General features: G+C 41.9%; 1 long non-coding RNA gene across 1 annotated transcript; it reads left to right on the forward strand.

Annotated features, from left to right (window-relative positions):
• Positions 1–3,893: 3,893 nt before the first annotated feature.
• LOC118167431 lies at positions 3,894–10,826 on the forward strand. Its single transcript, XR_004751133.1, has 4 exons — positions 3,894–4,008; positions 5,104–5,188; positions 5,607–5,816; positions 8,546–10,826. It is a non-coding gene; the product is annotated as an uncharacterized LOC118167431 (long non-coding RNA).
• Positions 10,827–15,093: the final 4,267 nt, after the last annotated feature.

Below are 15,093 nucleotides of genomic sequence, written 5' to 3' on the forward strand. Positions count from 1 at the left end.
GAATGGTGCCGTTCCTACAATATTCCTACACTTTGCACGGCAGGAAAAAGGGGTCCTCATCGCACGAGCCCCGTGAAACAGCCGGCGTGAGAATGAGCTCTCTGCCCACGACTCGCCCTCTGCGGGGCTGTTTGAATTTGCCGGGAGGGGAGGCAGGAGAGTTGGGGCTGCTCGGCGTCTTTGTTCCTTAGGGAAGATGAGATTTATCTGTTTCTGAGCTTATTCTCTTGCCAGGTTGATCTTAAGAGCGATTAAGCGATTTGGAGCAATACTCGCCTCGTCCTGCTCGACAGAGATCTCCCTGGGAGCGAAACGCCCCAGCTGTGGGGCTGATGTTGGGAAGTCCCAAGGGGGCTCAGGGTGGGATCCTGGTGCCGGGGGGGAACCTGGCCATCCCAGAGGGCAGATCTATCCCCCAGCTGTGGTGGGTTTTATCTCAGGCCCTGGGAAAGCACTTCCAGGGGAGAAGGAAACAGGACGGTAATGAAAGGTGCCTGTCCCGGCATTGAATTACAGCCAAACTGCAAACCTCAAATCCTCTATTTTCACAAAGTGATTTAAAAATAATAGTGACAGGTACCCCCCTGCTTTGCAAGGCACAGCTGGGCCAAAGAGGCTGCTCTCCCTCCTGGGGAGCAGAGGGTGCACAGGGTAGTGTGTGTGTGTGTGTGTAGGGGTGTATGGGACAGGGGTGGGGGGCTCAGACTGCCCTGGTGCGTGTCTGTGAGTGTGTGTGTGTTGGGTGTGCACTGCTCTGTGCATGGGGTCGCATGCTGAGTGCTCGTGCACCACTGAAGCTGCTGTGCCGGCACCTTTGACCCCCCCAACCAGGCTTTAGCAGGGACTTAAGCATGGCTTGGCCCTCACTGCTCCTGCAGCCACAGCTGTCAGGCTTCCCCTTCTGCCTGCTAGCCATCCTCTTAAAGCGTGGCTTCTCTTTTGCAACAGCGAAGCAGCTCGGCAGCCTCCCCAAAATCGCTCTAAGTGTGGTGGCCCAGATGTGTGGTTAGAATAACCCTTGTTTTCTGAGCGGTTGGGGTGGAGGAAGGTCTCTGAGCTTAACTGTGCTGGGAATTTTCCACTTTCATTTCAGTCACAGAGACTAGTTGTTTCCAATGTGGAAAGCGCTCCAGGCCTCTCTGTGATTAAACTCATCTGCAGCGTTTGGGATGGGACATTGCAGACTCAGAGACTGGGGCATGGTTCACTTTCTGCTGGGCCCTGACAGGGCTGCAGGCGCTGTAATTCAGAGAGGATTCATATACCAAAGGTTTATCTCTCGCTCGCTCTCTTCCCACATCTCTGCTCGCAGCGTGAAGGCAATCCTGGGCTCAGTGCAGTGTTTATATCTAACACTCCCCCATATATCGGAGTCAATCATGCAGTTTTAAAAATTATTAGTAAACCACGAGAAACGACAGATTCAGGCATTGTCATTAATCAAATCATAGTGGCATTTGCCTGAAATAAAGCGCATCCCATATTAATGGTGGTGATGATGATTGCCTTATTTGCTGTAAAGCAAGACCACAGAATACAACATTAATATTCTTCAAAAGTAACAGCATATCTCTCACTGAGAGCTGGTTTCTCTTTTTCTACCCTCCTTCCCTCTGCTGGTCCCAGGATTACAGTTTTAATTTTATGCTTTCCCTCTCTGGTATCAACACTGCACTTGATTGCAGTTACCTACAATGAAACAAAGGCTTCTCTACTAGCAGACTCTGTCCCTGAAGCCCCCCCCCCATTTTTTATTTTTATTTTTTATTTTATTTTATTTTTTTACCTTACCAGCCCTTCAACACTAAGGAAGACCCATAGCCCTTCCCAAGATCTGCTCAGCTGACAGCTCTCAAAGCAGCTAAGAAATCTCATCTGATTTGTTGCCCTCTTTTTTCAGGTCATTATGTTTGTCTGCCTTTGAGGACACATCTGAAAATCTTCACAATAATCTATGAAGAAACAGGTGATCATAGTGCATGGAAGGAGGACGTCCTCTCAGAAAACTGGTGTGTTAAGGTCACTGAGGTGATGTGCTGGTACCTGTTTGAAGCCTTTCTGGGGAAGGCTCCCACTGGCTGAAAGTTGTCACCATTGAATGAAATGGATGCAGAGAGTGAGAAATCCTTTGTCCACAAAGAACAAACAATCATTATCCCTGGAAAGAAGGGATAAACTGTATACACAGCAGGGAGTGACCTGTCGGCTGAGAAATGCCTCTCTCCTCCTTGCTGCACTGAAACCCTCCTGCTGCTGCCATGCCGTGGCTGTGGCCAGCCGTGGGCAGAACCCCACTGTCCCCAGCTTGCTACAGGCTGCCAGTGGGTGTGGAGGCTGCCTGGCACTGGCATGCCTGGCATTTTCCCACATGGTGCCCAACACGTGCACAGTCAAGCCCAGATTTCCAGGTGTTTTTATTCTGGGCTTAATTCCACCACCACACACCAAAGCAAGTAGTGTCTTATTTGGCAGTAAGTCTTGTTCAGTCTTAGTCACGAAGGTGGAATTGGTCCTACAGCAGTAACGATAATAGCTCTTCACCTAAGTCCTTTCCAACACTCCCTGTATGGTCTCCTCACCACAAAAGCAAATAGAAGCTCTCAGAAAAGCAGCAGCAAGTTCAAAGGGATCCAACTGCTCACCACCTTGATAAAGAGCACGGCACTTTGCCAGGCAGTGCTTGCTCCAGGACCACAGCTTGAGCTGTAGCATATCATTTCTAGATACTGAAAGACTAGGAAGACACTGACTTCTATGCAACTACATGCTTCTTTAAATACACTTATTTAGTGGTTAACAGTACTGACAGTGTATGCCACTTCTAGCCTGAATATACCTGGCTTCAGCTTTCAGACACCAAAAATTAAAATGCCTTTGCCTTCTGTATGTGACAGCAGGAGCGGCTTACAGATTTTGGCCCAGTCTCCCTCCCTCCACCCTGTAAGAAGCTGTAAGAGCTGTATGGGGACACTGGGGAAGAGGCCTTGTGCCCTTTACCAGCTGCAGCTGCTGGTGCCCGGGCAGTGGAGCCAGGCCACATGTAACAACCAAATAGCTAGGCATAGCTCCTCAGGAGCAGCTCACTGTGTGCTATTTTTCATCTCATGTATTTTTGAAACAGATTTTTATTTTTTATTTTTTTTACTACCTGCCATTTTGGTCACATCCAGGTCCATATTACAAGGTGCTGAGTAACAGCTCATGAGCCACATCAAGCAATGGCTCCGGGGTTTGTTTACCAACATCCACTAGAGACTCCAGCTTTTCTGTAGAAACAGAAACTGAGCCCAGGCTTATCCAGGTATCAAGCTGTCACATTCCTTGGGGCCTGCAGAGCAAACTGGCCTTTGTGAAGAATGTTTACCATGACTGTAAGGCAGCTGTGTTTAGAGAATCATTTCAGGAAAGTCTAGAAATAGCCAGCTAGATTTCCATAATAGATTCCTACCTAATTGTAAGGGAAGAATAACTGCTCATCAGTCGCAGCTTTGAATTCATCACAGATAATGCAATGGGATGGCAGTGGCAAGACTCTAACTTAAGTCAAACAAGCACGTGGGGCAGTTTTCAAGGTCCAAATCTCACCCAGCACTCAATTGTAAGTCAGATTTTAATTTATTCATTATTTCAGGATCTGTTCCTAAAAGATTAATAAAGGAGCCAACTTGTGTAATCCTGATCTCTGCACCAGTAGTGATTTTTCCTGCTCAGCAGGACTGTCACAGCCTTTTACTCCTGCTGTGTGAGGGCTGTGATTACAGTCCATTTTTCTTCAGCTATTGGCAGCTTCCAGTTTAGTAATTGTGGAAAGATATGCTGTCAGATTTAGGATACAGAAGAGAACTGGGCAGAGACTTAATTAATTAATATCCTTGGGTTCCTTAAATAGCCTGAAAGAAAATGTGCAGAGAAGCAAGGGAAAAAAATATTTTGCCTCATCATTGCTTCAGTTCCATAACTTCATGTCTGGCAATCTAGACGGAGACTTATTCTTGCTTCAGCACAAAAGTAAGTTTTTACTGTAAGCAGTCTCTCCTGTGCAAGGAATCCTGACCAATATTTATTTATTTATTTATTTATTCTGAACTGCAGCAACTCTTTTCCATGCTGTGTGGAAGAGGTAACAGAAGCAGCTAAACACAGAACATGGAAAAGGCCTGAGCAAACTGCCAGGGAATTTGTTAAGGATATGCAATTTACTTTGTACATCAATGTTGCACCAGCTCTGGGGCAGAGTGCCTTTTACTCACTCACTTAAATACTATTTTAGCCTGGGCTGGACAGGCCCTTTAATTGGACAAGCAAATAGATTAGCTGTATTTTTGTTTTGCTTTGGGGATTTATTTATTTTGCTAGAAATAGATTCTGTTTCTCAATGGCTCCTGCAGACATCAGGAAAATATTTTAAAGTTTATTTTAATCACCTTCTTTGAAATGTGAAACTTTTCTCAATCTCCTGTAACAAACCCAAACTTTCGGAATTTCCCACCAGAAAGCTGTAGCAAGTTATAAATTCTTCACAATTTTATCAAACTCTTTGCTTGGCCATTTCCACTTTTAATTTGACTGGCTTTAAGGATTCTTGTCTCCCTGTGGCCTTATTTTCTAGTTTTGCTGCCAGCACTTATTTTTGACTAAATTATCATTAGAACAAAATCAGTTAAACTAGCTACACAAAATCATATTTGATAACTGAATGAAATATCAATGAAATATAATGATAAACAAATGAAATAGCTTAGACAAAATATTTATTTTCTCCATACAACTGCAAAATGCACTATTTTAGATGTCACAGGGACAAGTGCTACCTTATGGTTTACCTGCTCTGCTTTCCAGAGAGAGTAGAAGCTACCAGAAGGTATGAAAGTAGCTTTATACTCTATAGCAGATGACAATGGTCTTGTTTAACTCAAACTCTAGCAGCTTATGCTTTCACTCTGGAGTTCCTTGAGTCAGTTCTTTGATTTATAATGACCTGAATGGTAACTGGCAAACATACGCTTGCAAAGGAGACACAGAAGCCAGCAGCAGCCAAACAGACACGTTTGAAGGCAGAAGTTTGTTTATGAAGCAAAAGTGCAAATATATATATATATTTAGGTAACTACAGGTCAAGACGTGATGGAAGTACTGTAAGGGAATTAGTCAACTGTTTGTGCAGGGTTTCACTAGGAGGAGCCATACCGTATGTAATGCTCAGAGCTGTTTGCAATTACTGTATGCCAGATCTAGTCTCAGGGCAGCATTTTTGCTATTTATCTTTTTCATGAAGACTTTTCAAATAGATCAGAAGGCAAATTTAACTCAAGTTAAAGTGATCCTTTGATTTCTCAGTACGTTATTTATAATTATATTCATTCTGCCACCAAGAGGTCAGTAGCTATAACTACCACATCCACACACTGTTTATGTAGGGCTGTAGTATTTTGTTAAAAATAAATATATATATATATATCTTCCTGTAAATTTTGTACAACAATAATCACAACAGATTGATTCTGCCTTGCACTTAAACTGCAGTAGAAGTAATGGGCAATAAAGACACTGAGGAAGGAGTCAGGAGTGGGAGCAGGACTTTGATTTCTGCAGATGTTCATCCCTAGGGAAAGCACAACTGTTAAAGGACTGAGAATGGCACAGAGCCACCCCAGTCCAGGTTGGAAAACACAGGAGAAGAAAAGGAGTGAGTAATGAGTCAGGCTCCCTTTGGGAGCTGCCCAGGGTTCCTGTCATTACCCAGGTCCCTGTGGGTTTGTTGTGGAGAAGATGGCTATGGCTCAGCCTCCTGTTCTGGACTGATGCATGTCCCAGAGGTGAGTAACGCTGCATGCCTGCTTCTGGGGTGCAGGAGTAAAGGTCCATAAACTCACCTTCCTGCTCAATCAGGGCTGGGTTGAATCTTCCATGGAATTTAAATTAAATTCTTAAGGCAAGCTCTTTATTGAATTTATAGCAAAGCCTGACCCATGCTGTGTTTATGTGAGGATGTCCTTTGTTTTGTTGGGTTATTGCTTAATTACTAAATAGAGAAATATTAAGTACAAATTTCATGACATGCAATATTTCAAAATGACGTACTGAAAAGTCTTATTTACATCTACCACACTGACATTTAACTCACTTTCCATTATTCCCGAGGCTATTAATGTAAGTAATTACAGGAGGCAACATGTCTAATATTGACAGTATTGTGGAATAAAGCGATGTTGAGCTGCTAGAGTGTGTTTTATATTAAGTACAAAAAGCTTCTGATACATTTAATGTAACTATAAATCTTAAGTCAAATGCTTATATGTCTCTTTTATGGCCTGAATAAACTCAGAGGTAGAAGCAGGGCAGCTGAATAGCCGCTCACTGCCAAACCGCATATTCAGCTGAATATGCACTTACAATATCCTTTTCATATTGAATAGAAGCAGAAAGACAGAAAAAGGGCTGAATATTTTCTCTAAATGAAGTAATTTCTTTCCAGAACACTGAGTTTAATGGCAAAAAATTCCCTGAATAAACATGAACTTTAAAATAAAATTAAAAAAAAAAATCAAAACAGTGTTGTTGTTTTTTTTTCAGTGGAAATCTAGTTCATGCTCGTGATAAGAGGTACTCTACAGGTTTTGATGCTTTAACTGTGTAACATCCGGGAATCCTGTGGCTTGGGGAATACATGCTGCTTTTCCCCAGCGGCTGAGCTGGCTCTGGTAGAGAGGCGGGCACCTCTGGAAGTGTAAGCATTTGTTTTTTACATGGGCTGGTGGGGGAAGGCTGGGATGGAAGGGTGAAGGACATTTGGAGGGACAGTGCTGTGGACACTTCCAGCAGGGACACAGCTGATGACATGATTTCAGTTGGCTTTGTGCTTAGAACCTGCTTGCATGTGGCAAAGCTAAATCTCCAAGCTGAGCCCAAGCACAAAGCTGGAATGGGAAAAGCATGTGCCAAAGTAAGGATGAGGTAAGGCCCTTCCAGGGGCACTCTTGATCCTGTCTCCCTGGGTACCATGACATCTGTATGTCCTTGAGGTACCAGTAGGGATTTGCAGAGGTTTCAGTCCCAGGTAACTGCATGGTGCCCTCAAGGAAACGTGGTGAAACACTGGCTGCAGCATAAGAACTTGCAGAGGCAATATGGAATAAACCAATTTGAACCAGAAAAATTTAGTGCCAATTGCACTGAAAATCACAGATTTAAACCCAGAGATAGATCAACTACTTGAAAGCACAAGCCCCTACTCCAATCAGTTCCCACTGAAATGAGCTCATTTGAATGGGAAACTTCAGTACAATATGACCTTTTAATATTAAACATGTCAACATTTAAATTGATGATGCGATTTTTTTAGAGCTATTTACAAGGGGAGTATTTCCCTCTGAATTTGTAATAAATCATGTAAGACATCTTTTCATTCCATTCCCCTTTAAAAAGAAATATTTGGTAGTTTAAAATGTTTAATGTAGTGGAAAATCTAAAGGGAAAAATAAAGCATCAATAGGCTATTTCAGCAGCAGAAACCACCTGGGACCTGCTTAACCTCCTAAGCTCTTCTCCAAATTTATTTGGAAAGAGGCGTATAAAGAGCTCATCACTTTCCTTCTCCATTTTCATGTGTAGAGCATATGAAAAAGTTTAGCATCATACTCACACTCCAACCTGATATTGACGGCAGGCTGAAGTAACTTGAGATCACTATTTCTTCCTCCTTATGACAGTTCTGGAACATTTGGTTGACTAATTACCTTGTTACTAGTCAGCATATTTTTTTATATTTGACTTTATATATGAATGTATATGTCTATAAGAGTAAGAGCCACACACATAGGATACCATTTTAAAACAGAGGATTATTATGCCACCATGTTTGCAGCCTTTCCCTGTGCTTATCTCTTGTACGAGAACTACACAGGCAAGAGAAAGTTTTACTCATGTCCAGTACTTCACCCCATCCATCACTCACTACAGGCCAAACTGAAGGACTCACATGAAGACGTGATCAATCTCTTCTTCAGTTCAGTGCAAACCTTTCCCTGACTTCAAGGGATAATGGACTAAACTTAAAAGCATGAACAGAAGTTATGGGGCATCAGGCAGTGTGGGCTATCCCCCCTCTTCTCCTCAGTTTAAATCACATTTGCAGTTAATAAATCTGTAAGAAAATATTTGTCATCAGTTCAGCTCTACCCTTCCAAACATAACAGACAAATTCTGCCTATGCTGAGGGAGTCAGTATGGCACTCCTATTGCAAGCAACACTCCCATTACTGTCAACAGTGACCAACCAAGTGAAAACTCCACATTTAAAATGAAAATGAATTATAAGGATGCATGTGTGACAGTGGATGGCTGTCTGTGTTTGTATCAGTGTCTCTGTGTATATATATTTGTTTACTTATTTCTTGTCTTGAAGATAAAGCTTTTAACATACACAAATTTTAAAACATTATTTTTAAAGATTGAGCCCTGTAGCAGCAGCATGTGCTTCCCCCTCCTTCCCCTCCCCACCCCTCCCCACTACTATTTTTTCTTTTTTTTCTTTTTTTTTCCCCAGGAGCATCTAGCTTGGCAGACTCTTGCAGGAGTATCTGTTCTGAGCTCGTCAGAGGTAGCTCAGAAAGAAATCCATGAGGTGGCCCCAACTCTGTCCTCTCCTTCAAACCCCTGCTGAAAGACCATTAAAGAGCTACATGACACTGAAGCACAGCATCAGCATTAAGAACACTGCATATATAAGCATTTATCCAGCCAGAAAAAAGTAACATTAACCTGACAGACTGTCTCCAGAAATAGAAGAATATATGTATGGGAAATAAATGCTTCATTTTTGATGGTAAAAATGCAAGTGGACCCTCCTGAAGGGATGTAATTAAAAAATGTAGCAGGAGTAGGGAGGGGAAACATGGATGATGAAAGGCAATTTTATCCCAGTAGAAGGCTTCCTTCTTCAGCATTTATGGGGCGGCTCTGTAGCTACATGGAGACTAAAGCAGAAGAAGGTAATGAGAGAGACATGAAGACTGGGTATTAAATGTGATAAGAAAGCAGCTGGATGTAGAAATGAGGATAAGGCTTTGAACTGAGCACCTGGGCAAAAGACTGAAGCTAAGCAGCTGCATTCAGGTGGTGGAGAGCTAGGCTGGGGGCCTAAGGGGGACTGGGACAAAAAGTACAGACACAAGAGATCAACGCTTTCAGGTAAGAGGCTGGTAGAGAAAAAGGAAGATTGATGACTGGAACTGGCTGGGAAAATGGAATGGCAACTGGCTGAGAGAGAAAGCAGTGGTGGGGATCAAGGATCCAGAGATGTAGAAGGAACAGAAATGGGAGAGGTGTGGTTTGAGGTGTGTAAGACAGACTTAGCAGGGAAAAACATCTGTAAGAGACTGCAGACCCTCCCCTAGTAATTCCAGATAACAAGGCCCCTGTGTCATGGCACTGCTCCGATGTCATCCCACAGCAAAAGTGGCCTCTGGTCCACAGAGGAGTTGGCAACTTTGCATTGCTACAAATTACCTCATCAGCTCAGAGGGCATGATAAGTCCGTATGGAGAAGCTAAAAGCTAACCCCACTAGTGTGAGGCATAGAGGTGTTAATATGATGCCACATAATAGAAATTTTGTTTTTCCACTTTGCTTCATTAAGAACCTAGGAAATTACCTACAAACACTCTGTTAAAAGAACTCTGTGAGCTGCCAAAACAAACACTCAGAAGTTGGAAAGTGCCAGAGCTGAAGCTGTCTGTGCAGCTTTTTCCCCATTTGCACATATGCATAGGGAACACATCTTTATTTGCAGAAAAAAGGTACTCTTCTCCCACAGAAACTGTGTCAGTCTGTGCTCAAACCTGGGTTCTGTCAAGATGAGTCAGGACTGTGTATGAGGTGCTGTAGTCTACTCACACTATCCATTTTCTGTAGGTTCAATAATGTGTTTTGAATACATTTGATTAGGGCAAACCAGTGGGGGCTATCCTGCTTAAAGCTGTTGAATACTAATCTGAAGAACTGGATATAACCCTGCCTGACTGTGCCACATATCTCTTCTACTCCAATAATAAGTTCTTACACCAAATTTTGCGCTCATGGTGACTAATTGCACATTCCCAGTTATGTGGGTACCTGCCTTGAGACTCCAGGGCCTGATCTGGAGAAGTGCTGAGCACTCGCAGCTACAGCAGAACTCAGTGGGAGCTCTGCTCTGAATATCTGAAGAATTACATAATGGTAAGTACCCTGACAAATTAGAACCTGGAGTCTTAAATAAAGCACCCCAAATCACTGCACCTCTCAGCTCTTCTGTTACCCAGCTGTAAAATGGGGATGATAATCATAAGGGAGATCTGAAAATAAATACACATTTGTGAACTGCTTAGAGACTACAGTCATTAAGACCATGGGAAGTTTTGCAAATTAAATTAAAAATTGTTTCTTCAGATCAAGATCAACTACTCTGTGGTAAAAAGGCTTTTAGGCCACATGTTAAACATATGGAGAAAGGAAAATATTGAATGGCTTTTCAATAAATTAATGCTGCCCATCATGAACGATGAAGAGGCAGTGATCCTGTGGGAAAGGCAAGAAGTGGTCATGTACTCAAGGAAGGCATCGCAAACATGCACACAGAGGGAGGGTATTTAAACTCCATGCTCCTAAAGCTGGCTATTTGAACTGCTGGACACTTAATGTCACAAATTGCTAATATGATTTTTGTGTATTGAATGATGGGGATAATAGATACTTAAGAATTTTATTTTCTTTTGAGGGAGAGATTTTCTGATTGAAATCAAGCTAAACATTATACATATGTGCTATTAGCTGAACCTAATCCGACTCAAAAAAAAAGAGTATGTGTATATACTGTTACAAAAATCTAATAGGAACTGGGTGACTGCCATATATTACCTGGCACACTGAAACTGTAAAGTCTGCTTTCACCATCAGAGTGTGACTTATCATCTGGAAGTGATTTAGTTGTGTGGTTACCTTTGGATTGCAGCTCTTTTTGGTTCTTTACTAGAAAGCAAATAATGATGGAGAATAAGACTTTAGCACTATCAAGTAAACAAATAATTGGGCTGGAGATTTCAAAACCAGAGGTGAGAAGTGATTTTGAAGCTATTCAAAACTCTGCAGGTTTTATCCTCCATGGTTGCTATTAAAAGTAGTTATAAAATCCAGATCTCTGCCCTCCCTCGCTCCCTAGCCCTCTCTTTCCTTTACTATGTGGTATGCAGGGAACATTGCTTGAAATATACTGCTGCTCTGCTCTGCAGAGTTCGTGTTCAGAAAGTCAGTTTGTTTTCTGAAGTAATTTGCAGTGTATAGATCTATACTTTCCTTTAAGTGCACACATATGTAATTTCCATCAGCATTGCAAGGATCTACTTGTATGTAACAAGGGGAAAATGTGTGCTACACTGGGTACTTCACAAGAGAATCTGCAAATGGGCTCACACTACCTCCTTCTGACTAAAAGAGTTATGAAAACACCTCTGATAAATTTGCTATGACTAGTCCATATAGCAGGTGGCTCTCCAATAGAAACGGGGGAGTTATACTTGATGTTGCTGGTATTTCTGAACCAATGACAGAACTTCCAAGAGCACATCAGTCAGAAGATACCATTCTGTGTGGGTTCCCACCTTTCATGCCTACTGCACCCCCAAATGCTTCTGCAGAGTTATCAGGCACTATTCATTCAGCAATAAATAAATTCAGAGGAAAAGAAAAATGAAGAGATGGTGAAAAGTGAGAAGATATTTGCTCATAGTGGAGCTTTAATAGGTCGAAGTGGAGGAACACCGGAAGACAGTTTCAGATGGCAAGAGCTCCAGGGGGTTTTACACAGTGATAGCTGAAGAGGTGAGAACGTAGGAAGGACCGAAAGGTATGCCTTTGCTACATTAGCAGGAAGAAGGGAATGAAGAAGAGAGATGAACATATAGATGAACAGGTGAGTCTAGATAGTTCAGCTGATGATTTTAAGAGAAATTTCTTCCCTGGTGGGATAGTGCAGCATTCTAAGTCTTCACTCAGAGGGGCTGCAGATTCTCCATCTCCTGTAGAACAAATGGGTCTGGAGTGCAACAGCATGTTGTGCTAAACAATTTATGCTTGATATCCTTTTCTTTGCCAACAATCAGACAGTACTTGAATTTATGCCCAGGGCAACCATCCAGGCAGCAGAACCAGTATGTGTGATGCAGTATCCTAATAAATCCCTTGTAGCAGAAGAATGACCAACAACAATAATGAATTCATAAAAATGTCCCAAAACACCAACAAAATCAGTGGCCTGGCTTTTTGCTGCCTCCCTCTGGAGCCTTTCAAAAGGCTTATGCTCCTCTTTTCTGAACAACCAATCCCAGTCCATTGGGACCAGGCCCGTTGTGGTGGCACAGCCCTGCAGCCTCATCCTGACCCTGTGAGCACAGCCCAGAGTCAGAGAGACGTTATGGCATGATAGTGTGAGAGACACCTGGGTGAGGGGAGCCCGGGTAATCTCACATCCAGAGCACAAGCCTTACACTGTGTATCTGTGACTGACAGCACAAATAGGCTTTTGCTTCCTTATTTTTTTTTCAGTTTCATAGAAGCTGATTTAGATTATGCAAGAGAGACAGTAAGTCAGATTTATGACCAGGTTAGGAGAGGTGGTTGCACCGACTGTTACCTCCCATCAGCTGAGCTGCATCAGCTGAGTGTAAGAGTGCTCTTAGCATACTCCAAATGCAAGGTAAGATGTGCTGGGTGTTAACTCACCTTCATGGATATGTGCAGGGCTTCACCAGCAAACAGAGGGCTGGAAATTCTTCCATCCTTCTTCCCAGTCTTAGAGAGAGGAGACTGACAGGCACAAGGAGACACCTACTTCATGATTAATGAATTATGAAAAGACTTATTTTATCTTGCTGATCTGCAGAAGAGTAAGGTGGTTAACATATATCACCTCCTCTGCAGGTAAAATTGTCAATAATGTATTTTAGTTACAGGGACAGAATTGGATCTTTGACTAAGCAACTTCCCAGAACTATACATTTGGAAATATTGGATTAGTTATTAGAAAAAAAAAAAATACCCAGGAGATACTTTTTGATGAAGACTAGATAGATAGATACACACACAGATAAATCCATAGACAGATGCACGTGCACACACAGAAAGTGACCAAAGAAGGCTGATGTTACAAATTTCCTCTATCACATTAATATTTTAGGGCTAAGGCTGATGCTTATAACATTTTCCCTTATTTGCCTCAGGCACAATAATTCCATGTAGCAGTGTTTAAGGTTATGTCTAAAACACGTCTTCTTCCCTCCTTTGCTGCAAGCAGGCACCAGCTGATACTGTAGGAACACCTGTGTGTTACCAGCTTCTGCACATTAAGTGACCAGTGAAACTTCCAGACGTGTCCTTTCTACACTTTTTTATTGGTTAAGTTCACAGAAAACCCACTTAATTATTTCATAATGCCTTCATGAATCAAGCTTTTACAGTGCAATTCAAGTTGCAGTAAAATAAGTGTGCTTCATATGGTAACAATTACAGGCTAGATTTATAAAAGCATCACACACTGTTTGCATTGGCTTTTCTAACTGCTTTATTCATAAAACAGTGTTAATGCACCTAAAATAAATTCACCTTCCTTCTGAAATTCATTAAACTCTTGTGTCTCTGCACAGATAATTCTTTGGTCACCATTTAGCCCAGGAATGTGTCATGTAAAATAAGGATGATGTGTTCCTGCTCACCCTCTCTCACTGCTCAGCCAGCCAGGCAGGTGTGCGAGCTAGGCATGGCTGGAGCCAGGTCTACACTGTCTGTGTCTCACAGAGTTTCCAGTTACAGTCATCAGGGATCATCCACAGCAGACTCAGTCCTCTCAGAGAGCAAAAGGCTGAATTACCACAAAGATCCATCCCACTATAATAGGAAACCAAGAAGAGTTTAGCTTTGAAATTCTAACACTATCCCATAATTTCTCATCCATTTTGCAAGTTCAAGTCTGCTCTCTTCCAGTGGCTTCAATAAATGTCAGCTGTACTCACACATCTGTAAGATGTTATTTATATCTGCAAGTCTAGTGGGGTCAGAGAAACATAGAAGTGGTGTAAGAGAAGAAGCCAGTGCATTGCCTTGCTCTAAGTTACAGTAGGATTGCCTGCAGTACAAGGAGGCCTGCAAAAATCTTCAGACAGTAGCACCAGAAAATTGTTTTTACACATCATGTTTCATTTGGGTGGAAAATTAAATAAGATTTATTTTGTAAGAAACTTTGGTTTTCTTAATTAATGCAATCTGACTTTTTAAAGTAATTTTTGGCTTTACACTAATAAAACAGATAATTTTATTTTCTGCTTTCTTGTTCCTCTTTCACAGCTTATATATATATATGGACATACACACACATAAAAATTTGTTTAACACTTTGTAGAACATGGTATTACAAAGAAGCAGTAAGACTGAAGTTTTTGCTGAAGAAGACTCTGCATAGGCAGGACATCACTGCTTTTCAGCTCAGATCCATAGAAACCATAGTGTTTCCTACCAAATACCAAGTAAATTTCCTGATTGGAACATGTGATTGGCTTGGAAAAAGCATGTTTTTGTGCAATCTGTTTCCTGCCCAAGTACAACTTTGCCTTTGGCTAAACTAGCACCACAAGTCATAATCAATTAAAGTTCTTGTTTTTCCTTTTGGAACCAAGTACTCAAGCTTTTTGTGTGAAAGTATTAATGGCAGGTATATGTGTAAGTGTGAATGTTTTCCTATGTCATTCATATTAATGAAGCCCTGCAGGTGTATTTGGAACACATTTTTCTTTTCTTTTTCTTTCTGAAGATCCCTCCCCCCTCCCCCCCCGACACCCTCACCCCCCAACATCTGCATATAAAATCACATTTTGTGGCCAATCTGGAATTCCATAACCCTGATCAGACCATGAACTTGTACCTACTTTAATGTCTGTTCTGGAAAAATACTGCAGGAAAAGACTCAAACAATTTATTCTGCATTAGAGAAGAATTAGAGAACACTACTAAATGGGGCATAGAAGTACTCCTTCAGATTGACCTAATCAAAAAGAATTTGTTTCATCT

Source organism: Oxyura jamaicensis, chromosome 5, assembly GCF_011077185.1.
Source record: "Oxyura jamaicensis isolate SHBP4307 breed ruddy duck chromosome 5, BPBGC_Ojam_1.0, whole genome shotgun sequence".
NCBI classification, from domain to species: Eukaryota; Metazoa; Chordata; class Aves; order Anseriformes; family Anatidae; genus Oxyura; species Oxyura jamaicensis.